This window comes from Oryctolagus cuniculus, chromosome 14 (assembly GCF_051225735.1).
Source record: "Oryctolagus cuniculus isolate XC-2025 breed Fujian yellow rabbit chromosome 14, ASM5122573v1, whole genome shotgun sequence".
Classification (NCBI taxonomy): domain Eukaryota; kingdom Metazoa; phylum Chordata; class Mammalia; order Lagomorpha; family Leporidae; genus Oryctolagus; species Oryctolagus cuniculus.
In genome coordinates this window covers 12039425-12063623 of record NC_142880.1, presented here as the reverse complement: position 1 = coordinate 12063623, position 24199 = coordinate 12039425, and the positions used below count along the sequence as shown (strand labels likewise).

The 24199-nt window shown below is 40.9% G+C and overlaps 1 long non-coding RNA gene across 14 annotated transcripts in view; it reads right to left on the bottom strand.

Moving 5' to 3' along the window:
* Positions 1–6545: 6545 nt before the first annotated feature.
* LOC103349545 (uncharacterized) overlaps positions 6546–24199 on the bottom strand; it is a 181798-nt gene continuing 164144 nt past the window's right edge. For 3 of the 14 annotated variants that reach the window (XR_016220474.1, XR_016220468.1, XR_016220481.1), the window contains 4 exons: positions 22794–22848; positions 21987–22095; positions 14928–14981; positions 14258–14581 (listed from right to left, as the gene is read on the bottom strand). This is a non-coding gene — a long non-coding RNA (uncharacterized LOC103349545). Of the gene's footprint in view, positions 7869–14257; positions 14582–14927; positions 14982–15648; positions 15819–21986; positions 22096–22568; positions 22849–23908; positions 24123–24199 lie in introns of those variants that run through there. The other 11 variants (XR_016220470.1, XR_016220469.1, XR_016220475.1 and 8 more) reach the window with 11 other exon arrangements.

Genomic DNA, 24199 nt, shown 5'->3' with positions numbered 1-24199 from the left:
ATCTGCTAACTGGCCAGGTTTCCAGATGTAGTCATGAAGGCAAGGGAGATGGATTTCTCTGAATTCATTTAGACTTTTCCCATTTCTGGGGCTGAGAACCTGCTCAAGTCTACTGGAAAAGTGTCTGTTACAGGACTGAGGCCAGGGTAGGGTACAGGTAGGGGAAACCCTGAATCACTCACCAACATGCTGAGAAAAACCATTGTGTATACAGATTACACTGTGGGCGTGTGGTCAAGACTGATTTCTGTGAGCACACATCCAGGCTGAAGGACAAACTGCTTTACTCTCTTCCTGTTCCTGCCAAATCACAAGACTCGGTAACGACAGGCTCTTACCTGACACAGGCAAAGACTCCTATTTAGAGTTGTAATGTCTAAAAATGATACTTGGAACATCAACTAGAGAATATCTTAACCTGGGTAAAGTCTCCATTTCCCCCTACTCATGGGTACACTGTTCCTATTTAGGAATAAATGCTAACAACCTCTATTTTTTTTTAAAGAATTCCTTAATATGTATCCAATAGAGAGGCTAGAAGATAAATTTTCTATTATCTTAAATTATTTCTGTAGGTTTTCAACTTGCAGATTTATATTGGAATTAGACTAATCAAGGATACATACTAATGAATTTACTATTGCAAAAATATATTAATGTGCTTATAATATGTATAAATGACATGTATAGATTTGTAATCACTTAGTATAAGTAAAAATAGAGATTAGCTGCTCTGTTAATTGTTAGCGATGGTTGCATCAATTTACCAATACAGTATTAAATGAGATTCATTGGTTAACAAGACTCAAGCCTATTTGTTCACTTGGTGCTTTGTAAGCTAGCGTGCAGAGTACTCAACAGGGAAACACATGAGATTAGCCAAATGGGTCAAAGCCCAGCCATGTGATTGGCTCACCATAGGCTCCTAGGGATCTCAGCTATGTTGCTGACATCTCCAGGTATCAGTGTCATTATCAGTAAAATGGAGCCTGTAACACATGACTTATGAGAATAAACATCCCACGTGATAGTAAGATAAAGAGCCTATTCTGCTTGTATTCTTTTACTGGTTATACAATAAGCTAAGTTATTTTTGTGATACAATATATAAAGTAAAAATTTAGCGGAAACTTCTGTAGTTTATAACCTAAGTTTTGAAGCTTTTAAAGACATCTTAGATGGCTTTTGTTAATGGTGTAGGAGATGTGTAAAATCTGGGTAAGGAATGAGCTCTAGGACAGCCTGAGCCATTGTCCAGTTTACAGATGCATGAAATAGCTACTCAAAATATTGTGATTGCCATAAACCCCTACTTTATCCAGTGTACAGGAGATTTGGGTAAGAATAGGGCTGGTTAGCTTCATTATTTATTCAATCAGGAGTTCTAAAAAGGGAAGTGAAGCTTTAGGCCAGTCATTTGGTACAGTGATAGGCACAACTATCAGAGCTCCTAGGTTTTAGTCCTGGCTTTGCTTCTGATCCTGCTTCTTGCTAACGTGTATCCTAGTGGGCAGCAGACGATGGCTCAAGAACTCCAGTGCAAGCTATCCATATAGGAGACCCTGATTGAGTTCCTGGGTCTTGGCTTTGGTCTGGTCCAGCCCTGGCTATTGCAAACATTTGGGTAGTAAATCAGCAGATGGAAGATTTCTAGCTGTATGTCTATGACCCTCTAACTTTCTAATAGAATGAAATTTAATGAAGCTTTGAAAAGTTTGAATCCTGCTCCTGCCCATGGTCTTAATTAACCAGCTTGACTTGGAGTATCCATGAGCTGGAAAATCAGCCTGCCTCTGATGTGAGTAATCTGTCAGAAGAGAGCAGGGACCATCACTATGTGTGCACTTGAGTACCCTTTGCTTTGTGGCATTAAAAAGTATCAGTGAGAGCACTAAGAAATTAATATAAAAGCTAGATAAATGATTGCTCTGCCTAACATGATTAAAAGTGGAAAGAGTACACATTTCTTCATCTGTTTACTTAAAAAGACTTATTGAGTACTTAATACAAGAATAGTGCAGGGCCGGCGCTGTGGCTCACTTGGTTAATCCTCTGTCTGTGGCGTCGGCATCCCATATGGGCACTGGGTTCTGTCCCGGCTGCTCCTCTTCCAGTCCAGCTCTCTGCTGTGGCCCAGGAAGGCAGTAGAAGATGGCCAAGTGCTTGGGTCCCTGCACCTGCATGGGAGACCAGGAGGAAGCACCTGGCTCCCGGCTTCGGATCAGCGCAGCTCCAGCCGTTGTGGTCATTTGGGGAGTGAACCAATGGAAGGAAGACCTTTCTGTCTCTCCCTGTCTGTAACTCTACCTCTCAAAATCTTTTAAAACTTTCAATCGCACTATTCCATTTTTTTTTAAACTGTAGCATACTGGTTTGTGTCCTGACCACTCTGCTTCTGATCCAGCTTCCCCTGCTAATGCACCTGGGAAAGCAGTGGAAGATGATCCAAGTGCTTGGGCACCTGTACCCACGTGGGAGACCCAGAAGAACCTCCTGGCTCCTGACTTTGGATCAGCCCAGCTCCTGACATGGTGGCCATTGGAGGAGTGAATCAATGGATGGAAGATAGCTCTAACTCTGCCTATCAAATCTTATAAAAAGATGAACTTATTTGGCTGCAAAATGATTGAAATACAGGCATAACTTCTCCATCATAGGTATTTTTCTATGAACTTTTTTGAATGTCTACCAAATATATAGATTCCAAATTTTTTGGCACCAAAATAAACTTACCTTTTAATTGCATTTTCCGTGAACTTTTTGACGTTCTCTCATATGTGTTAGGTACATCAGGCAGTGGGACACAACAGTGGCAGCCCAGATATCTTGCCTTCATGAAGTTTACAATAAACACACAACTCATAAACAGCACAACTCACAAATAGACAAATAAGCATATATCTTCAGATAGTGTTAAGTATCATGAAGAGTAAGACTCAGTGAACACCTAGGAAACAGCATTTTAAGGAGCGGCATTGGAAGATTATTTTTAACTTTTATGTAAAGGCAGAGACAGACATTCCTCAAATGCCAACAACTCAATCTCCGTCTCCCACATAGATGGCAGGGCCCAACTGCTTGAATCATCACTTGCTGCTCTCCAGGGTCTGCATTAGGAGGCTAAAATGAGAAGTGGAGTAGCCAAGACACAAGGCACTCCAACATGGGATGCCCACATGGTAGCTTACCACTGTGCCAAACTCCTGCCTCGTGGGCTCTGTTTTAGATGGGATGCTGGTGGCAGGCTCCTCACTGATTCTCTGTTGATGTCTACCATAGATGCATAGGTCAGATTCTCCCTCATTTTTGCATCTAATTAACAAAAATAACAGCTAATCTCCCTTTTACACAAATCCTATGAATAAAGTTAAGAAAATGCTGGTTTGATTTTTTTTTCCAGAATCCAGTTAACTAGACTGTTGCTTAACATTAAGAAACTATGAATCAGTTCAAAATTAAGTTAGATTGCCTTGGAAATCAGAAACACATGTCAACTTTACAGAATATTAAGGTTTCAACCAAATAGAGAAGTCTTTTTGAAGTTCAATGTTTCCTTTGCTGTTTAAGGAAGGCTACACATTTTGGGTTGTGGGGAAAAATGGAATGTGGATTTAAAACATTATTTATTTTACTTTGGAATCGAATAGCACCTGACCTGTGTTCATTACCATTCTTTAAAGCACCTTTTGAATTACTACGTTTTGTTAAAAATGAGAGAGGATAGAAACAAGATTTTGTCAATCAAGACCCTCTCAACCTGCATATCCAGCTCCAGCTCTAAACCAATTTGGAGAAAGGAGGGTTTAGACCCTAAGTGCAAAAGATCCCCAACTGTGTTGTTAGGGACTTTTCCAACCTGAATACATGCCTTGAATAGTCCGACGTGACACATAAGCAACCCTCAGGGATGGCAGTACTGAGCAGCACCACCATTCTGAGACTGCTGTGTGCAAAGTAAACAGAAGCCATGTAGAATGTTGAGTCAGGTGCACACCAAAGTGTTATGTGCAGGGATACAAGCTAGAACTGCAGACAGGTGCAGATCTAAGTGCCACATGACAAGGCGAAAGCACCATACACCCCAAACCCACACAAACAACTGTTGAGCCCCCACTGGGGAGCAAGCTGACAGACTTTCATCACCGCCATCTCTCTTGTGCTTTGAGTGTAAGCCCCAGTAAACCTAATCTGGATTTCACATTGACCTCATGTCAGTTTCTACTTGCAAGTGAACCAAAGAACCTGAGGTTGGTCAAACAGTTAAGACCTATGAGCTCAGCTAGATAGGACCACTACAGTGAAGAGGACATGTCCATACATTATGCACTTGTCGTATTCAAATGTATTGATTATAAAAATAAAACTTATCAGGACTTAACGAGTATCTTTAGGGAGAATCAGCCTGATCGATTTCAACATCATCTAAAAAAAGATGCAGATTGATGTGTAATTCTCATCACAATAAAACCCACAAAATTGTCTCTATTTAAGGGTCCCTTCAAAATGTTTTTTGCAAAGTTTTAAAATTCTGGTTCCCATAAAATTAAAGAGAAACATGTATACATATATATGTGTGTGTATATATTTATGTATGTGAGTCATAGTTCAACTCCACTTCTAAAATATCTCCATTACATCAAAAACTATATCAAAAGCTATGTATATATTAGTTGTAGATCACAGAAATGTTCATGTTTTCTAGGCTTCCTTAGTATTACTGGCCTAATATCTGTCAAGTTGGTCTGCATAGTCTCTTGACCTATAGAGAAATACAGAGGTTTCAAGTCCCGGTACATTTTCAGAATGCTCCCAAATGATACCATTGTCTCAATATCAACTTGTACGGATGAAATGGCAGCTGAGACAGCTGCCTAAAGAGTATTTGATCCAAGGGCTTCTGTGGCATTTGATATCTTGACCACACCTTTCTTCTTGATGCACCCATTTTCCTTGGTTTCCATGACAGCATTCCTGTGTGCTTTTAAGGTTTGCCTTCCAGTTTCCTGGATGCATTTGTTCTGCCTCTTTAATTATCTCCCTTTCCTCACTGCAGAACTTAAATGTTGCCATTCCACTGGGCCCTAAATAGCACGCTTGGCTCCTCCTTCATACCCATCTCCTACAATTATCTGTCAAGACCTTTTTTTGGGAAGGCAACAGAGAATGAGAAATAAAGCTATGCACTAACACTGCTCTACGGTGTGATATGGTCAGCCAATTGAAAAGTTCTTCTACAGTTGCTATTGTATCCGAATCTTTCAATTCATTTACCCACCAGAGTAACATACAAAGACTAGCCTGAGACAAGGCTTCATGGTGTGATTATGTTCTCAGGAGCAAATACTGTGAAATCTAACCATGCATTTTTCCCATGATTCCTCAGATTCGGTTACCTGTCCACCCGGTGCTATCAAAAATTTTGATTCTATCACAAGATCACTAACATAGTCAAAAAGAATATTCCAGGGGAAAGAATTTGGTTTTGGATTTAGACACATACAGCCATCATGAATACTAAGGTTTTCACTGAACAAGGGAGTGGATGAGCTTGACTATTATTTTTACCTCCTTGAGGATGAACAGGTGCTTAAGTTGCCTATGTCAATATCTGAAGCACAGTTTACTTCTTAGGTTTTATCTTCCCTAAGAATTCGGGTGCTTGTGTAGGAGGACACATTCTGGCACTGACACAATTTTAGTTACACACATACACACACACAGAATAAAGAATCAGAAGCTTTCTTTTTTTTTCCCTTAAATGTGTGTCCATGTCCAATGGATAATGCGCTAGGTATGGTTATGTAGAAACCAAGATCTCAGTAAAATACTACGTTCTTTAAATTAAAAAAATCCTGTGACGTCTAATTATGAATTCTTACAGTTTAGACTTAATGTTGCTTTTCTCTAGTAACATTCTCATTTTTTAATTCTCAACAGAAACAAACCATGGATAACTGTAAAATAATTATTCTTAGATGACAATGGCTGAGTTAACTATTTTTATTGGTAGATGCAAATGTGCTGGTTTTTTCATTAATACGTAGTGACTGTTAAGTTAGTATATTCCAGAAAAACTAGAAAGCTTCTGAAAGTTATAATCCAAAATGATTTCAAACGTACAATAATGTCAGGTAATTATTCATGCTCTATTTTTGTTCTCTGTTAATTTTCAGATAAAATAAGACAAGACTGGGGCTATTATTCAAAATATAAGGCTTATTGAAGTAAAACTTTTCTAATTAATTGAAAATATGTAAAATATTGTTATCTTTTCCATACTTTTTATCTGAGTGAGGCCAAATAAGAAAAACATATTGCGAATTTGGCCCAACAGAAGGTGTATATAGAGTATTTGTATATCCAGTAGGAATTGACCGATTGAATGCCTGTTATGTGTGGGATATAGTTGCAGATGGTTGAAGTTCAGGGGTCATATATATGCTAAGTAGAATACAGATAAGAAATGAAAACACTATATAAGTCACGGGGAGAAAAACAAGCAGAGCAGAAGGAGTGTGATCAGAAGAGCAGCAGTAGGGAGCAACTTTTTTTCCTAGAAACCCTTTTATTTAAGGTATACAAACGATACATTTCATACATACAACTTTAGGAACATAGTAATCGTTCCCAACATACCCACTCTCCCATCTGCACTCCCACCCATCTTCCTCCTCCCTCTCCTATTCCCATTATTTTTTACTAAGCGCTATTTGCAATTAACTTTCTACACATAAGATTAACTCTACAGTAAGGAATTCAACAGATAGCCTGACCACCTTCAGTTTTTTATGCTAAGTAGACTGGAGAAGTTGATGCTTCTATAAACCTCAGAAGCACGTTGAGTGCATTGAACACATGCGGATCTAGGAAAATAGTTTACACAGAAGGAAGAGCATGTGCAAATGTCTGAGGCAGAAAATGCCTAATGCATCCCAGGGCAAAGGAGGACACCAAGGCTGGCATGGAGTAGGATGAAGGTGGGGCAAAGATCAGCAGGTGCACAGGGGCTGAGGAGTGTGCAGAGATGAGTTAGGGCCTCGTGGGCTGCTTACCCAGACTTCAGCACTTACCACAAGTCAAAAACAGGAGTCGCTCCTGACTTTAGAGCAACAGTGAGGCATGCTGTTGTCTGACACGGCTGTGGAAGGATTGATGATGGCAGAGCAAACCAGTCATTTATTGTACGAGGAGCTGATGAAGCAGGCACCAATACCAACACCCCCAAAGTTGCTGGTACACGTGGAACTGTAAGTCATACATGCTCCAAAACACTTCTAGACTTTCATTTTGCTGGAGATTCTTCTGGACATTTTAAGGTACTTGTAGATCTGTGTTTGTTATTAGTGTCTTTAGCTAAATCATCCATATTGCTTCCCATCTCAATTCTTAGAGTGCAAAACAAAAGTCCTGAGAATCCCATGGCCTTATGAAAAAGCACACAGCTCTGCTGTGTAGATGTCTAGAATGCTGTCGAGGTGCCTAGGGCAGGCCTCTGCAAGGCTTCCTCAAACCATGGGTTTTCCTGCAAATCTTTCTGAATGACTAAATATCATCAACCTCCACAGAAATACAAGCATTTTTGAGGCAGTGAACATGATGATCCGTTGAATCCAGTCACACTGTCATTGCCGCCAACCCAGTCTTGTAAAACTTTGTTTTATACCTTAGTGAAACCAATGGTTGAGAATGTTCTTCTACTGCAGGTTGAATGATCCATGATCACTTTAAAATGTACTGTGGATAGATGAAGTGCTCATTTTTCGATTCAATGATTACTTATAGCCATTGTCTATATTCTCACGAAAGTAGGGTAGTTTTGCTTTTTTACTTGTTAAGCCTCTTAGTCTGTGAGGTATTAAGCCTTTTTCCTGTAATGTAAATGTAAAATGTTATTTCAAACATTAAACGGTGGGGGAAGGAAGGTGGGAGGGAGGGGGAAGGAGGAAAGGGAGGGGAATAACATTATATTCTTAGAATTGTCTCGACAAAGCACATCGAGTGTTAAAAACTAAAAGTTTAAAAAATTGTTAAAATCCAGTCACACTATAGCAGGAAGGAGAGATGATTGGAGCAAGAGGAGAAGGAGAAATCTCAAGTTGCTGGCGCCACAGTGAAACAGGGAGGAGGATGTTTAGGTTCTGGGACTGTGGCATGAGTGTGAGAGGATAGGATTAGAACTGAAGTTACAGCACAAGATGATGACATTTGCCAACTTCGAAATTGCAAACAAAAGCAAGTCAGAGAGCAAGAGGAGGGAACGCTCCTTGCCTAGCCTTTTTCTGCCTCATGAGATTGTGTGCTTCTCAACCCAGAAATCTACCCAGCAGTGTTTGTATGACAGTAAGCGTAGTTCAGAGTCAAAGGCAGTTTAGTGGGATACGAAACACTCGGGCTACCAAGTGGATGAGACCCAGGTTCAACTCCAGCCTCACCGAGTTTCTTAGCTATGAAACAGGGTAATGGTTCCTGTCTGATACGCATGTTATGAAGTTCAAATAACATTTTATGTAACACACAATGCTTATAACATATGTATGTATTAAACTTAAGATACTGTTCTACCCCACTAAGGTTTTTAATATTATTCTGGTTTCCAAGTAATACACAGACAAGTGGGCATTTATAACATTCTGAATTTTTAGTAGGCTCATTTGCCCATATTGTAGGCTAGAAATTAAAAATACCATCTTTTCACTAAAGCTATTTTCCTCCATTCCACTCTAGATTTTTTTTAAGAGATTTGTTTGAAAAGCAGAGAGCATGCATGATCTTTCATCTGCTGTTTCACTCTCCAAATGGCTACAAGAGCTGTGGCTTGGCCACTCTAAAGCCAGGATCCAGGAACTCCATGTAGCTCTCCCACAAGGGAGGCAGGGGCCCAAGTACCAGGGCCACCATCCATTGCTTCCTGGGCACATTACTAGAGAGGTGTCTGGGAAGCAGAGTAGCCAGGACTCAAATTGCCATTCCAATATAGGATATGAACATCGTAAGCGGCAGTTTAACCTGCACCACAATGCCTGTCCATCCACTCAGATCTGAAAAGTCTAAGGTATTATACTTCTAGTTGTCTCTGCCAGAACTCATTTGTTCATGGTCTGATACAGCTTGAGTGATAGCAATGAAATCATTACTTAAAACTATAGAACATCTTTGGATGTGTCTTACTGCACCCAGATAAATACTAGAAAGCTGTCATACTGTTACATTACACCAGGGTTTCTCGAAGGCACCACTGATATTTTGGACCAGATCAGCTTTTGTTATAAAGGGCTTTCCTATGCATTGTAGGACATTAGCCACATCCTGGTCATTCCTACTGGATACCAGGGGCATGCGCACACTAAGAACTTAGTCATGACAATTGAAAATGTCTCAAAAAATGTGGACAAAAATTGCTGGAGGTTGAGGACCACCGTATTGTACTTTAAGTACTATTGCAAAAAGTCTAAATGCCTTAACTAGTTTACTCATGCAGAATTCAGACTGGGAAAACGGACACTTGTACAAGCAACTTGGAAACGTAGCATTTCCAAGCATCCTTTCTTCTTCCCCAATCCAGACAAAAAGCCACACCAGAAGCTAAAGCAAAAACATCCTGATTAGATTAGCGCCAACTTCCCCGGTGGCCAGAACTGACTCCCTACCAGGGTGGGGCAAGAGAAGAAAGTTCCCCGTCTCCTTCGGGGCTGACTGACTGTAACTGCCTTTCTTTGGGCAGTAGCCTGAAGCAACCAATCCTTTCTTGGAACCATAATTAATGCAAGTTATTGTTTTCCTTTGTGGGACCCCAAAGGACACAATGTTTATTGTTCATTTCCTCTACACAGTGCCTGTCAATCCAGCCTAAGCAGTGCAGAGTCCAACTTGGGTTTGGCAACCTCTAGCCTCCAGGCTCAATCCCAGAGGGGTACTACTGGTGAATGCCAGGCCTGGCCTAAAACTTCAGAATTCCCTTGGCCAACCTCATAGCAGACATGGTTTAAGCAGATGTCAGGAGTTATTTCCAGAGACCCAGTACTTCCCTAGACGAGAGGAAAAACACAGCCACAACTCTGACTGGTCCTCATGTCCTTGAAGATCCTACCCTCGGTGACACTGGCACACAATGGCGAATTCTGCGCCAGGGAGCCTGACAAGTTGTGTACTGTCCAACAGCAGTGATTTGGCCATAGAGCAGGTGTTGGACAGCAGATGGTGACTTGACTTCCGCTCCCACAGGACACCACACATTAGTGTCCCCTAGAGTTTGTCATCCCCACTTGAGTCTTCTGAGAAAATATTTGCATAACATTCGATGCCTTTACATCACACAGCTTTATTCTCACATGCTGAGTAAATTGGTAAATCCCGTCTGTACACCATCCACATGGGTCACATACAAGTATATTCCAAAAGTTAATGGAAAATGCATTATAAAAAATGATGCATGGATTTCAAAATTCTGTGCATCGCAAACTTGGGAAGGCCCCTCATACAGCCTCTAACATTAGTCCACAAGTCATGACTGTCAAAGATGAAAATGAGATATTGTGAGCATCACCATCTCTAAAATTCTTGAGCCTTTCTCTTAACCTATCCACCTCTCTCTAGCCCCTTCCAGCTCTTATCCAATTCTGATGTTGGTCTGCTCAGACTGTGGCATGAGAAGGTCAGGTCACAAACTTGCTCTGTGTTTTTCGCCAAGGCTACAGAGCCATCCCAGTGACCAAGCCAAGGAATGTGAATCCCTGGTACCATCCCATGTGTCTGGCTCCAGGCCTCAAAATACCATCAGCAACAAACACCCAGTTGGCAGCTACAGCTTTCAGACATGCTCATAAACACACACCTATATATACCCACAGATCACATTTCCCTGCCCAGTGAGGTAAGGATGCCTTTTTTTGCCTCAAGTTTCTAGTAATAACCTAAACTATGGTGGCCTAAAATGCCACCCGGCTTATGGTCATATCCATACGTGCTTTCATGAGAGGTTTCCTGACACCGGGGCTTCCAATTTTGATATTTTTTAATCCACTTGCACATTAAAAGCCCTATCCCTCTGGTATTAAAAGCAAGTGTGAAGATAAAAAAGAAACACTCTGCCCATGAATGAGGAATTGTTAAGCTTGTTTCAGTGTCAAAATGTCACCCATACTGGTATATATATTTAATTCTCGGGGTAGGGGGCATGTTTCTCTTCATCTGTTAAAAAAAAAAATTTATAGTGAATTGAAAACTCTTTGGGAATGCAACCCCTGGGTGATTGACAGTGACAAGCACACCCGCCTTGAAAGCTCCACTCTAATGTTTATACTTCATAAAAACAAATACTGTGGCATCTGAGAGTAGCCTAGTCAGCCATGCAGCTTTCTACCTGGCATCTTGCAAATTAATCTGGGTGTTTATGCTGTAGATCATTCATGATGAACATATTGCTATAGCAACATGCATTTCTTCCATTTTTTTCCCTGCTAATTACACAAGCATCACCATCAGCTACTAAATCTTTGAATTACTAATGAATGTATGTGAAAAGCAATGTCTTGATAGCCCTCTTTCAATATGTCCTCATCGGCAAAGTCAGAAAGGAAAAGATGCATGTAATTTGATTATTTTCAGCTTATTGTTGCAACTTGTCACTATCGTAGTCATCCATTCTCCAACTGGAACCTGCTGAAGGATGAAGGGGGTGTCACTGTGGGGCACAGACACTGTGACCCTTGCCAGAATGCCTCTCCCCAGTGCCCATCACTGAACCATCTTTGCCATTTGTATCTACTCTAGATGAGCAAGATACTAATTAAACTTACGGATGGCTGACTCAAGTTTCTGTGGATCTACCACCAACACTAAACATACAAATCTCTCTAAATGAAGCCTACTGGTGGGGCATGTCCTGAATAGGTACAGAAGTTTTGGTTGATACACACTATGTGGGTGAGATAGTTCCAGAAACTTCTGACAAAAATGTATCACAAGTATTTCCCCAAGCTGCTAGAACTTGAAGAGGTTCTGTTGAGTTTTGTCTAAGTCACTCATTGATAGGGTGAGAAAAGCCCTTACTTTTAGCTCACCAAAGCAGGTAGTGTTGTTCATAATCCACCAATGTAAATTAATGTTTAATCCAAGTATGTTTAAACATAGTCACTTCGGTCCCAAGCCCTGGCTCAAATCAATAATGCTGGAAGTTCCAGAGCTGCCCCAAGGATGGTAGAGATGGAGATGTTTACCTACTCGGCATCTTGAAAGTCAGGGAAAGGAAAATGAGGAACTAAGGTGGTGAGAAAGACAGCTGGGGTCCTGTAGCTACATGAATTACTTCAATAAAATGTCATCAGATTGTCCCAACACAATTTCCTTGTCTAGATTTTTCTATCTAAAATTAAAATGAGTATTAAGTAGGCAAAGGAGGAGTTGAGCCGCTGGGGCTTTTCTGTGCTACCCAATATGCTAGTTTTAACTTTCCCCTAAGCCTGGGATGACTGATGCATTACTGTTCATCTTTCTGAGAGCCATTATTTGGTAAAACTATTCTCGTGTCATCTAATGTTTGGAAAAATAATGAGGTTAAATACAGTTAATAATTTGTAAAATCCAACTCTAGGAGAAGTGTCCTAGCTACTCTCTGTAAAACAATCTTGTGATGTAGGCAGCATTGCCATCATAGGTGATGACGAAATGGAGTCAGAGGTTGTATGATCCCAAATTGTCGCCCAGCACATAAATAACACATGTGGCCTGCAAACTCAGGTCTTTGTTTTTTCAAAAACACAATTTCATTAAAGGGTGTTAGACCAAGATAGTTTTAAAGGGCTTTTATGTATTCACTAATTGCTGAGGGAGAACTACAAAATATGACAGAAGCAAAGTTCACTTTAACAAAAATGAAATAAAAATCAAAATATTCCTTTGGGTGTGTCCACTGACCTGTTCATGCCTGGATACTGTGCCTTTTAATTATTTTAAGAGACTGATTTTAGAACAGCCTTAGACTTGCAGAAAACTTTAAGATGGTGTAGGGTGTTCCCATATTCCTGCACCCAGTTTGTCTTACCATTAACATCTTACATTGGTATGCTTTTTGTGTTAACATATCAGTGTCAGTGTATTAATTGTATCAATTAACTTCCAGAGCCATTAATACCAAATCTACTTCAACCGAGGATGGAAAATATTTGAAAAAAGTGTGCTGAAAATGGATAGACATTTGTTCTCATTCTCTGAACAATACAGTATATGATTACTTGCATAGCATTCACATAGTATGGGTAATATAAGTAATCTAGAGGTGATATAAAGTATACCAGAGGATATGCATGGACTTCATACAAACAGAATTGCTTTTTGTATAAGAGACTTAAGTTTATCTGCTGATTTCGGGGGGCCTCCCAAAATGTGTGCCCTGCAGATAAAGGTAACCACTCTCGCTACTTTTTCCCCCCTAATACCCTATTTCTTCTCCAGTCCTCCATCCTGGATACCATTTTACATGTTGTCATCGTGTCTCTGCAAGCTCCTCTTGGCACTGACTAGTTTCTTATTTCTGATAACATGGAAAGTTTCCAGGAATACTGCAGGTAGATATGTTGTAGGAAGCCCCATACCAGAATTTGTCTAAAGGTCAGATGTTCTGATTGCATCATCTCTACCTGACTTATCTCTGATCTCCAGGCTAAGGTGGTTTGTCAAGGTCTTCCTGTATATAATTATCTTCCCCCTTTCTAAGCAATACTCCAGGGAAATAAACCAGTATACATAAGCCACATTAAAATAGTAGAGGATTATTCATTTCCTTGAAGGCAGATTACCTCCATAAATTACCTGGGATTCTTCCCTAGAGAATGGGACAATTGTCACTTCTCCCTGATCTACTAATTGAATCATTTATTTTGTGTGTACTTGCAGGTAATTATCTTATACTTTGAATCACAATCCATTATTCTGTTTTGTTGTTCCACAAGTTTCTTCAGCTTTGACCACTGGGATCTTCTTTGGTCAGCTCCTGTGTGTCTCTGTGCACCTTCTGAGTGTGTATTTGCGAGGGAGGTGAACATTACCTGAATTTCTGGCTCTATATGGTGTTACGGGATCCTCTTACATATTTCCTGCCATAGCTTTCTATTCTTTTAATGATTATTTGCTAAGTTCTGGGAAGAATGTTGAGATGAATAAGATATGCTGTCATCTCTCAAATGAATTAGAATTTGAGAAAAAAAAATTATGGATACAAATCCAGGAAATAAAGGTAGGGGGATAAAAACCATGCAAAGAGTGTAGACTTTAAAAAAATTTATTTGAAAGGCAGGGTCACAGAGAGCGCGCTTCTGTCTACTGGTACACTCCTCAAACGGTTGCAAATGATCGGGGCAGAGCCCGTCTGAAGCCCGGAACTTCTTCCATATCTCTGACGTGGGTACAGGGGTCCAAGCACTTGGGACATCTGATGCTTTCCCAGGTGTATTAGCAGGGAGCTGGATGGAAAGTGTAGCAGCTGGGATTTGATCTGGTGCCCATATGGGATGCTGGCATCACAAGTGGTGGCTTTACCTGCTATGCCACAGAGCAGGCCCCTGGACTTCGTCTTTGAGTTTCAACTCTGTAGTTTTGTGGAGAGAATGACTTAAATGTCATCTTCTAGGAATGTGACAGAAGGATGTCTTACTCAACTATTGAGTAGAGAAATCTACCGAACAGTCCGTAAAAATCACAGTGTAGGGTGACCATAGGGTTCAGAAATGGTAAAGAATGAGTACTAAGAAACATCACCACCTGACACAAGGCTGTCAAATAATGGTCAATAGAGGAATTTCAATGCGAGAAGCTATATGTAGATGGATTTACTCACCAGGAACAATGGGAGCCACCCTGGGTCTTTGGGCCAGAACCTATGGATTTAGAATTGGATTTAAAACAAGACAACTAACTTCATGGCCATGGCTTACCTATGTTCTAGCCAACTGCAGCCTAAAGGTAGCCAGAGAAAGATACGCTGACAACTGTAAAAACAGACAAGAACAAGATTAGTAGTAGTAATGACTGTACTAGACACTTAACATTTATGACCTTGGTAATCTCTACACAAAAGCACCAGCACATCTTAGAGTTCAGTAATTTTCCTCATATCACTCAGAAACCTGCAGTGTATGCTTTTCTCAACCATTCTCTTTTATGAGGTATTGAATCTTGGAGCGCCTCAGGGCTCAACCCTGTAAGTTCTTTTCTCTTAAACCTACAGTGTCTTAGACAGTCTTTTACATCCACCACTTGTCATCTTATCTCCAGACCTACCTGTAACTTGGTAACTCAGTATGGAGACCTCAACGCTGCCTCAAAGTGAGACCGCAGCTATCCAAACATGCTTTCCTTCTGCTTGTCTCCAGCTCAGTGACTCTGCCGCCACATCTACCATGAGGTCCTTCCCTCCAACAGACCCTCATGATACCCGTCCCACTGCTGCCTTCTCTCCATCTGCCCCACCACTGCCTGCTTCAAGTCATGATCATCCTCACTTGAGCCAATATTTTCAGGTTTATTTATTTGAAAGAGCTATAGACAGAGGGAGAGAGAGTCAGATCTTCAATTTGCTGTTTCAATGCGCCCAGAGGGCCACAGCAGCCAGAGCTGGGCCAGGCCAGAACCAGGAACTTCATCCAGGTCTCCTACCTGGGTGGCGGAGCCCCAAACACTTGGGATGTCTTCCGCGGCTTTTCCTGCTATCTTCCACTGATTTACACCTGCTCTGTCACAGTGCCAGCCCTTAGACGTTCTCTTTGAGTATCAACTTGGTGATTTTCTGCAGAAAATGGCTTACGTGTCATCGTCTAGAAATGTGACTGATAGAAGGGAGCTGCGTCAGAATTGGACCAAGTGGGACACAAAAAGGCACCAGTATGGCATGCTGAGGACAGGCGTGTATCTACCGAAGCTAATCCCTGGGCCAGTGTTTTTTTTTAACCTTGACATGGTTGACATCCTGAATTAAGTGACTCTTTATTGAGGGTGCTGATCTGTACATTATAGCATGCTTAGCAACATTCATGACCTCTCCCTACCACCCTAAGATGCCAGTAACATTTCCCATGAATGGTCACCATCAGAAATGGTCCAGACATTGCCAGACGGCCCTTGTGGGGCAAAGTCGCCTCCAGGGAAGAACTGTGGCTCCGAACTAGTGTAATGGCATTGTCAGGGGTAGAGCCATACTTACTCCTCTAATCTTTTTCAGCAGTGGCCAGAGAATAATCCTATCCAAATTCAAAAGTGAGTAAATCCTCTCTGTGTTTAAACCCGAGTGCTTTCTCATTGCCTTTATAGCAGAGGCCAAACTCTAAAATATCCTAGGAGGCCATGACAAGTCTGAGTCGTACCTGTCGTTTCAGCTTGGCACCAACAACACTTTGCCTCTCCATGCTACGCAGAACTGGTCAGATTCTGAAATTTGCTGAACTCTCTGCTGACATGGAGCACTTTAGCATATTACCAGAAGTGTTCTTGTCTCTGTTCACCTGGTTGACTTCCACTGATCTCTAAAACCCAGCTCACAGAGTCTTTCCCTGGGGAAGCCTTCTGTAACTGTCTAGACTAGACCAAATTTCCTTGTTTTTAACACTCATAGCATCATGTTTCTCTTCCTTGCAGTCTATTCAATTTTAATTGTATAGTTCTGTGATTATTTTATCTGCTTCCATCTTCCCACTGAACTGTATGTTCAATGAGGTCAGCAACTGGGGAAGCTTTGGCCAATATTTGAGGGGGACTTTTGTTATTTTTGATCCCTAGGATTTTTTTCTCTCTCCTTTACAAGATAGTATCCCAATTATGTTTAGGGAAAACTTGACCATTCTCGGTACATGTATGAGAATTTTTACCAAACTGCAGGGATGGTACATGTGACCTAGGCTTATGCTGGTCAAACTACCCCATTCCCTTGACCAGAAAGGAGCGAGAATAGACACCAAGGCTTGTATGAACAACATCCTAAGGGACATTTTGAGTATTAAGATTTGAGCACAATGATACCTTAAAAGGATGAGCTTAGAAGGAAGTAAATTCAGAAGAAAAAGTTTGAAGAAATGGACTCTAGTAAGTGTTTGAGCCTATACCTAAATCTAGAACTACCCACACAACAGACTTTCTCCACCATAAAAGCCAATGCATGCCTCACGTGTTTAAGCCCATGTGAATTAGATTTTGTCACTAAAAATGGGAAGTTTGCTGATCTATCAGGAACTCCCTTGTTTCCAACACGGTGCCTGGCAAACACTTGGTGCTCCGTCAACATTTGACAAATCAGTGTGTGATTGTCTTCACGAAGAAACTAAGCCTTGGAGAGGAGCCAAGTACCTTTGTAGAAGTTACCCAACACACACAGAAAAGCAAACATTTTAAACTTCGATCTGACACCCGAATGTTGACTGTGGCTGCTGACTGCTCACCATCGTTAGATGGTCTGGGCTAAATCGTCCCACGTACCCAGTTCACTAGAGACAAGTTCAGGGACAAGACTGCAGGAAGGCCCAGGGGAGAGTGTTCCTGGCATACATCAACGTGAGGACAGGTACAGACCCTGGCATCCTGTGCTTGCCACCATAGCTGCCTTCTCCCGTGCAGTAGTGCGTGATGACCCCTCACCCACGTGCAGCGCTTCCTGGACCTGTCCTTCCCACATTGGCCTTTTCTCTTGCGGCTATTCCTTCCTACGTATTACTTTTTAAAAGATCTAAATTTATCTGAAAGACAAAGTTAGACAGGGGGTGTGACAGGGAGATCCATCTGCCATCCGTTGACTGACTCTCCAAATGGTTGCAATGGTCAGGAAGAGGCCAGGCTAAAGTCAAGAGCCTGGAATGCCATTCAGGTCACCCATGTGGGTAGCAGGGGCACAAGCACTTGGGTTATCTTGTGCTGCTTTCCCTCACACACTAGCCAGAAGCTGGATCAGATATGGTACAGACAGGACTCGAACCAGCACTCTATGGGATGCCAGCATTGTATGTGGGGGCCTCATCCTACGCACTCTAACCCTGTGAGGTGGTTCTACTCGGGGAAGCTCTTCGCTTCTGCCACTGAGTGCCGCCTCCTCAATCCATTTGGATTTTAAAACCCAAGGCCTACAAGTTGTATAACTTGCTGGCATCTTCTTTTAATTGTGAAATTAGTTTAATATATATCAAAACTGGCACACAAAGTACACAAAATATAATAAAGCAAACATTTGTGTATGTACCACTCACCTAAGCATGGAACATACTAATAGTTTGTAAGCACAATTATCCCTCTTCCCTTCTCAAACTATCCTCCCACCCCAATTTTTGGTTTCAATTCATTTTTTTCCTTGTCCTTTTCAATCACTTAATATCTGAATATTACCGTATTTGGCATGGGTTTAAACTAAAAACTTTCTTTGCATATTGATCTGTCTCTATAACATTTTTTTTTTCTGCCTGACCATGTTTCTGCACTTCTTCCATATTGATGCAGGCCCTGCAATTTTCCCCGTGGTGTGATATCCTCTCGTATGAGTAGTGCAAACTGTATCCTTCATCCTGTTACACTGGAGTTGTTTTTGCTCTATGAAACGATGATTTATGAACGTTTCTGTGAAGGTTTCTCTGGAATACCTGTGTTGGTAAAGCCAAGTCAGAGATGTGCATTTTTGATTTCGCTGAGTATTACCAGTTCTCTACCCACCCCCACCACACCCCCATCTATTTAACTCCTTTAACCCTGGAAGTTTTTTATTTTGGGCATCTTCGTCCATAATCCACCCATGCTCTTCAGTGGAGAATGCATTCAATAGTGCGGCTAACACAGGGGAAACGACTGTAAACACTGAACAGATACATTAAACATTCTTTTTAAGAATTTGCGTTGTGGTGCAGTGGGTTGAGCCGCTGCCTCCAGTATCCCCTCTTGGAGCACTTGTTTGAATCCCAGTTGTTAAACTTCCAATCCATCTCCCTGCTAATGTGTTGGGAAGGCAGCCAACGCTGGCACAAGTGCCTGGGGCCAGTGCTGCCCTCACGGAGTTCTGGGCTCCTGGCTCTGGCCACACTCGGCACCTGCTGTGGAGGTCACTCGAGGAATTGAACCAGCAGACAGAAGACCTCTTTCTCTATCACACACTGCCTTTCAAATAATATTTATCTTTTAAGGAATCAGGATATCACTGAGAAGCACATTAAGTGATTCATTCCTAGACAAGGGCTCAAATCAGAAAAGTAAAATTGCACTACAGACCTCTTCATTGTAAGGCAAAGGCCTACAAAATTCATTCTGGTGAAAAATTAAGAATATCCCAATGTAAAGTTTCTGGCCATATAATTAGTAAGCTGTGAGACAGGTAAAGGATTTGTAAGTAAAGACTTCCCAAATGCCAGCTAAATAATTCTCATTTGTTCATTTAATGAAAAAACTGTAATACCTATTAGGCTGATACAGCCAAAGTGACACCCCTGATACATAGTCTTGTAAAACCCTCTGCCCTAGACTTCACGTAGAAACTGTCACTTGCTTCTAAGCCATAGAACATGACAGAGGTGACGTGATTTCATCCTCAACATTTTGTCGCGTTAGATAAGACCCCGTCCCAGCAACTGGACAGAGGGACACATGACAGTCAAGAGGGCAATGGGACTGAGACCTTCGAGAGCTGAAAGCCTGGGTGTTAAAACCTGTGGGAGCTATAACTCTATCAAGCAGCAGGGAGATGGGAAGAGGCTGTCTCCCCCCGAATGAAGATACTACCCTGGCCAGCATGTTGACTGCAGCCTTGTGGGACCCAAAGCAAAGGACTGGCCATGTAGCGTCCAGATTGCGAGCCACAGAAACTATGAGATTATAAATGTGTTGTCTGAAGCCACATGGCAGGCAGTGGCCTTATCAGCTGAGCCACAACGTCAGCCCCAGCAACTGTTATTTTTGACTTCGGGCTTTCAGCAGAAACCACTGAAGTCACGACAGTAGAGCTAGCGAGTCCCAGCTGGTTTTCTCTGCAGGATAAAGGAGTATCCAGACTCTGGTCATTGCTGGTGGGACACTGTGCACCCCTCTTAGAGCAAGTACTGCCCTAAGGGAGGCAGGACATGGAGAAGGGGATAAGAGTGTGAATGAGTTTCAGGGAAAGGATTTGAGGGTCCATAATTCAAGAGCACAGATGATTATTTTGATTATTTGGGTTACTTAAGTATAAGCTTGACTTATATAAATTTCAGTGATTTATCAAAGGAAGGTTTTTTTTTTTTTTAATAAGGATGAATACTTCTTGGCAGACAAATTCTCAATCAACTACTAGGAGGGATTTAGAAGAATTACATTCATATTTGACTTTCTAAAATGTGCTGGGTAGAGATGTATACATTTGTATAAATGGAAATGTAGAGAGGAATATACAATAAAAGTAGATATCAGAAAAGTAGGATTAAATAAAAAAGGGGTGGCTTTAATTTAACGATTGAATGTGATTTGTAGGGACAACTCTAAAAACACAATATTCCTTTTCTTACACGCATTTGTGTCTTGACCTCTTCAAGGAAGCATGGGTTACTTTTTATTAAAAATGCAAATAGGCTTTTAAAAATGTCTATATTGGCATCTTTATACACGCAGATCTCCTCCTTTGTTTTCATGACCTAGTGGACCATTAAACAAATACCCTAAAAGGAGCTCTCTACCTGACATAAAGATATTAGATGTAGAAAAGAACTGCTTGCTCTTATACTTCTCACATTTCAGGAATTTTCCATTTCAGAAATGACTCATGCCTAAAACTTTTCATTAAAGGGAAAATCAGTTACAATGCTATGTACAGGGAAACTTTTTCATTCATTCTTTAATAGAAAATTTGTAAAAGAAAATTGCTTCCTAACTGAGCCCATGAATGGCAAGTTACAGCTGAGAATGAATTTTTAATACTTAGTTAAAAGTCCTTGATAATAGAGGTTTATTATACAACCATTAACAAATCCTTAATTATATCACTGCTTGCAACAGGTCCAACAGCATTATCCCAGTGGCTCAGCACCTAATGTATATAACATGTCTGAGTCCATTAACTTGCAAAATAATCAATACAGAAAAGATTAAAACAGTTAGCTTCCTTTTCACTCTCAAAGTTGGTCCGAGGGCAGCTTAGAGATCTGTGGTCTTGATCAGATTGTATGGGCTGCCAGTGCCCAGCAGGTTTCCAACACAGACCATACAATCGTTGTCATTGTGAAGTTTAAGGTCATTCATGTTCGTCCCAGTGTTTCAGGGAACGGAAATCCAAGCCACACTGCTCTTGTAAGAATACTAAATGAGAATATTCACACTTCCAACTTTTGAGGCAACAAGAACGATGAAAAACATTACAAAATGATTAAAATATCCCTGCACTCCTCCTCTAGAAAATTAGAAACTAGACGTGCCAGTGGGTTTGCTTCTTTACTGAATCCAACCACGATTTGATTGAACCAGAATTTTTATTGTTCTGTTTCTGGCTGAAAAGTCACATTTGCCTCACATTTGCTTTTAACCATAAAAACAAATTATTCAAATATTTAAATATGAATAAAAATCTTTTACATATCTGTATAGAAAACCATAGTCCTTTTTTAATGAAAATGCAAAAACCCAAGGATGCCTTATTTAGAGACTGCCTGAAATGTACCCCCTGAAATGTGATGTGAATGCACACCCGAGGAAGCTCATCACAGGACAACTTTTTCAATGAACATCATCTTAGCTCCAACTGAGCATCCATCAAGACCGGGGAGAACTCTGAGGACAGAAGGCCAAGCTGAGAGTTGGATCTGGGCTACAGAGCATTAGCTGAGGGGTCAGAAGTCTTCATCTATGCCAACCTTGGGCAGGGCACATCACCCACCAAAAAGTCGTTCCTCCTGCATCAGATGCAAAGAGTGACGCCCTCCTTGCTTATCTCAAAGGAGTACAAAAGGCTCCAGTAAGGTAGCAAAAACAGTGGCCGCCTCCTCTGTCCTCTCCTCTTTAGAGCTACTTACCAGACTATCACAGGGGATTTCATGTGTGTCCACTTACACATCTATGGTGCCCACCAGATCAGATTCCTCAATGCAGTCACTGTGCCGGTTTTTCCTGGTGTGCCACTTACTGTGAGATCACAATACATATTGGAAATGAAACATCAAATGAATGCAATTGCTCTTAGAAAGGACAGTACCACATATAAATACAAGGTGACACTTATGATTTCACAGCCGTATGGACACTTAGAGTCAATATTAAATAAAAACCCCTTTACCAGATAGCCATTCACTCTGAAGGGCATTGTGTGTTGAAGTGAGGGGATCCACATTTCTCTCTGAACTCAGTGCTAGGACCAAGGCCATCACTACTAAGCCCCTGCTGCCTTATAAAAACAAGTGTTTTGTTTTTTGTGTTTTTGTTTTGTATTGTATTGCTTTACTTTGTATTTCCTATCTCACAGCGAATGAAATGCATTCCATGGTGGAATTATGTGTTCAAAGTAATTGAAACCAAATAAAAGTAACTATTAAGCTGTGCCCTTACTTAATAAGGTTCCCAAATACATCCACAAGATCACTGCATTTAAAAGACAGTTTGTGTAAACATTTTCAATGGGCTCTTTATTCTTAAACTGAACATGTTTCCAACAAGAACTGTGACAAATATTAGAGTAGTCTTTAATGTACAAAAGGTTTTTAAAGACAAATGGCTGTCAGTATTCTAGCATCACAAATGTATTAATAATTACTACTTTGCTTTAGAATGATATAAATGGTGATTTTTAGCTGGATAGACTCCAAAAGCCATACAACAGGACTTACACTTTTCTAGAACCACTCAAATAGAATACAGGAGACCATCAAAGTGGAACAAGCCCTACAAGACAAAATAAAAAGTAAATGGATGTGTGGAGAATTATTTCATTTCAATAACAAAAAAATTCTTAAGAAAACATGAACATTCTCTATCTAAAGTTGAATAAAATAACTTTCATTGTATCAGTGCCATATGAAGAACTCAACAAATGTAAAAACTATAGAAAATACTTTTCCCCCAGTTCCACTTCTTAATTTTCAATATAAAGTCCTAAAATATAATTGTAAGTAATTTTCCTCCTTTTGATGTGCTGCAATACCTTCGTGTTTCATTAGAAATCCTTTGCTGTACTATTTTGCAAGTGAGAAATTGAAAAATTCCCACGACTTGATTGGGATCAAATAGCAACTTTGCAGCAGGGTTGTTAAGGTGTTAGAACTCAGTGCTAGAATTGTGACCCTCGAAGACCACAGTGTTGTTTTAATTAGCCTCCTATTCTTATACCACTAAAAATATACACGTAGAAAAGACTTTAGTGTTAATACACTAATTTTGGCTGGAAAAATAAGTTTCAGTTATAATTCATAAATACTTTTGCTTCTTAACTAAAGGACTTTTAAAGGAAATGTTTAGCATTAATGTTGAACTAAGGGAGAGTAGATTGTAGATGAAGAAATTTATAAAAGATATTTGCTTGAGACTTTGAAAAACTCAACATTTGCATTTGCTGTTACTGAGTAGATAAAAGCAACTGGTAAGCAAGACAGGAGTAGGAAAAAGAGGTGGGGGCCAGTGCTGTGGTATAGCAGGTAGAGGTGCCATCTGCAGTGCCAGCATCCCATATGGGTTCCACTTTGAGTTTCGGCTGCTCTACTTCCAATCCAGCTCTCTGCTAGGGCCTGGGAAAGCAGTAGAAGATGGCCCAAGTCCTTGGGCTCCTGGCTCTGGATTGGCCCATCTCCGGCCCTTGCAGCCAACTGGAGAGTGAACCAGAGGATGGAAGACCTCTCTCTCTGCCTCTCCTCTCTCTAGCTGACTTTCGAATAAATAGTCTTAAAAAAAAAGAAAAGAAAAGAAAACCCAAGGTTGGCTCCTTCTCACTATTCTCTCACTTACTCACTTGTCCATATATCTCAAATGGAGTAAGCTCTATCACGATGGGGACTGGCACACAGTAGGTATTCTGTAAATACATGTTGAACAGATGGTGAGATGTTATCCGCCAATTTTTCATTGAACCCATTTGGGAAGTTTGATCATCTCTTGGATGTGCTTCCTCCTCCTGTATGTTCATCTTTATTCACTTTTCCTTGAGCATAACAGATCATCAGGCCCTTGAGTGAATAAATGAACAAGGCCACACATCATTTTAGCTCCATCAGAAGCTTCTGTGTGTGACACAGTGGTACAC